General features: G+C 38.9%; 1 pseudogene; it reads left to right on the top strand.

Moving 5' to 3' along the window:
* The first annotated feature begins 625 nt into the window (after positions 1-625).
* On the top strand, positions 626-1,301 carry LOC136118407 (small ribosomal subunit protein eS6-like; annotated as a pseudogene).
* The last annotated feature ends 2,079 nt before the right edge of the window (positions 1,302-3,380 follow it).

The raw sequence follows: 3,380 nt of genomic DNA, 5'->3' as shown, positions 1-3,380 counted from the left end.
ACATAGGAAAACGGGGAGCCAGGAGAAAAAGCTACAGCGAGTGCTGGCCCTGTCCAGAGCACCTTCATACTCACAACACTGTTCTATTAAAAGGTCAAGAAAGGAGGCTTGCCAAGAACCCCTTTTTTTGGAAAGGTAAATACAGGAGTTTATTTGCATATTAAGTAATCATAGAAACATTTTACAGTATAGCTTTCATTCACTAAAAACTGGTACATGATAGTTTATTTGCATAAGCATTTTTCTTCCCCAACTGAACTTAGAACCCAGTGAACATGTTGCAAGAAAAATAACAATAAAATATTTTCTCTACCAACTTTGAAAAAAAGCCAAAGGAGTGACATCGTGGTGTGTTTGTTTGGCATCAAATGTGTTTTGACTTATTGTCTTTAGAAACGGGCTAAAGGTTAAAAAAAAAAGGGAAAATAAGTCAAAATTGACTTTGTTTCAAGTCATTATGTACAACAGTAGTTTGGGACCATGCAAGACAGAAAAGTTTGGAAGGAGAGGTCATAAGAGAAAGGTAAGATGACTTCATTTTGAAAGATGTCCAACACATACTTAGAAATATAAGATTGGCTCCCTCTTTCACAAGGCATCTCAGAGGAAAAGCAGCTCCTTCAGGATGAAGATAGATATCTTCTTCCCCGTCACTAGCTGCCAGAAACTCACTGAAATAGACAATGAACAAAAACTTCATACCTTTGTTAAGAAGCCTATGGACACAGAAGTTGCTGATGATGCTCTGAGTGAAAAGTGGAAGGGTTATGTGGCTTGAATCAGTGGTGGGAATGACAAACAAGGTTTCCCTATGATCCAGTGTGTCCTGATCCGTGGTCATGTTCATCTGCTACTGAGTAGGGGGTTTTCCTGTGATAGACCAAGGAGAATAGGAGAAAGAAATGGTAATTTGAGTGTTCTTAACTTGGTTACTTTTTAAAAGGGAGAGTAGGAAATTCCTGGAAGGATACTGCTGTGCCTCATTGCTTAGGCCCCCAAAAGCTAAAAGCATCTGTAAAGTTTTCAATCTCTCTAAAAAGATGATGTCCACCAAGATACTGTTAGAAAATCACTGCACAAAGAAATTAAGAAACCCAGAACCAGAGTGCCCAAATTCTATGTCCTATTACTCCATGCATTCTACACACTGCTCTGAAGAAACAGCTTACTAATAAAAATAAGGAAGAGGTTGAAGAATACGCTAAACTTTTGGCCAAGAGAATGGAAGACCAAGGAGAAATGCCAGGAACATTTCCAAGAGACAGAGGCTACTCTCTCTAAGAGCTTCTATGCTAGTCTGAGTCAAGTCAAAAATAAGATTTTCTAAGAGTAACAAATAAATAAGATCAGATTAAAAAAAAAAGAAAGAAAATATGGTATCAAAGCTTGGATAAAAATCAGGAGTGAAAATGTAAATTTTTGCAAACACAGATAACATAAATAAAGTTAGAAGAGAAACAATGGGCAAAAAGGTTTGAACCACATATATGAAACAAAAGATTGGTTTCCAGTAAACTTCTACCAATTAATAAGAAAAAGGCAAAGACTGAACAAGAATTTCACAGAGGAGGAAACAAAAATGATCAATAAACATAAGGAAAGACACTCAGTCCATTAATAGCCAAGGGAATGGATATTAAAAGCACAATATATATCATTTTATACCCTTCAGGTTGGCAACGAAATTTTTTAAAATTTGATGATGTCAAAGTATTGTGTAAACAGGTTCAAGTGGCCACACACTTCACATGCCAGGCTCTCTTGAGCAGCTTTTCCTGGGAAACATTCAAGGGACAGGAGCAGGTACCCTGGAGCACCTCACAGCAATCTAGAAGAGCCCAACTCTGGGGTCTAGGAAAGCAACTCAGATCCTTGGGCTATGATGCTTTTATGCAGCGGGATTGAGAAAGGCCAACCTCTTCTCTGTGGGGATTAAAAGCCAAGTTTCAATAGCAACATCATATGTAGAACCTTTGCTACAGTTCTAAGCTGCCAGTTTGGTGTTCACAGTTGGAAGGAATGCCCTTTCTTGGGAGTCAGATAGGTGCACGTAGTGGCAAGTCGGCAAAGAATCTGTCCCCGTGCTTTCATAATTGAAGCAGTGGCCCCTCGACTGGCATGATGGAGTGAGACTGGGGTCCAAGCCTTAAGACTGCCAAGTATTGGTGGCCTTAAACATAGGTCATAGCCAGTTTCCATGGAGCTTTGCAGGAACCCTGCTCTCTTTGGGAAGCCAATCTACAGGAGATCAGTTTTGGACAAGTTAACCCTTCCTTACCTCTCAAAGGATTAGCAAGAGTTTGGGGAAAATGGTGGTTTCATACAACACCAACAGAGGTTTTACATTTTACAGCTGTTTTGGTGGGGAGTGGCGTGGGCAAGTGACCTACTTCCCGTTCTCTGACAATGCCCCAAAGAGATTACAAGACCCCACAGAAGAATGGCTACAAGTTTCCAGTCTCTCCAAAGACCTCTATGCCTAAAACTTAATCAAAAAAGCTGTAGAGTTACCCAGACCTGAATGGAATGTGTGGCTTGGACAATGGACATTTCAGTACTAACTAGTGGAAACAGATAACCACTATCCATAGATCGCAAGAACCCCTTGAAGCTTGTTTATAATATTGGATCCCTGGTGCAACCTTGAAGAGGAAGAGCTTAAAGAATGATGAATGAGCTGCCCAGCAGCCCAATGGGAAGGGAAGAGTTGGACATCAAGTTGATTTAAAGAAAATAAAGAATTGCTAGGTTTCTCACAAAAACATTTTAATTTACAAAGTTTAAGTCCAGGAAAATTTTCTCTTACTTTATCTTTTAACATATCATATTCAAGGGAAATAAATATTGCTTTAAAAGTTCTGTGATTTGCTAAAATTTCATAGTGGTTGTGAGCATTTGAGGTAAAACCAACTAGGTTTCAAATTACTCCATGATAAGTGCTTGAGGTATAATTTTTAATTTTTTAAGCTATAGTTTCTACAAGTGTAAAATAGGGATTGTTATTAATCACTAAGATTAATGAGACAATGTTTATAAAGCACCTATTAGCACACTGATCTCAATCAGTGGTACTTTAAGGATAATATTCACATTACACGAAACTGAGAAAATAAAAAAGGGGAAAAGATCACCCATAAACTGATCACCCTAGCACAAGTACCATCATTTTGGATACTTTCCTTTTGAGGTAGGTTTTTAACTTTAGGGACTGTTTTGTTATAGGTGCCATGCCAGCTTCACGAGGGTAGAACCTCAGCACCTTTCATAGTTAATGATAAAAATATTACTGAAATTTTAGGAATTCCCTGGTGGTCCAGTGGTTGGGACTCCACACTTTTGCTGCCAAGGGCCCATGTTCAGTCCCTGGTTAGGGAACGAGG

The sequence above is a fragment of the Phocoena phocoena genome, chromosome 2, assembly GCF_963924675.1.
Source record: "Phocoena phocoena chromosome 2, mPhoPho1.1, whole genome shotgun sequence".
NCBI lineage: Eukaryota > Metazoa > Chordata > Mammalia > Artiodactyla > Phocoenidae > Phocoena > Phocoena phocoena.
Note: the sequence above shows the minus strand (reverse complement) of the source record. Positions and strands in the feature narration are given on the sequence as shown.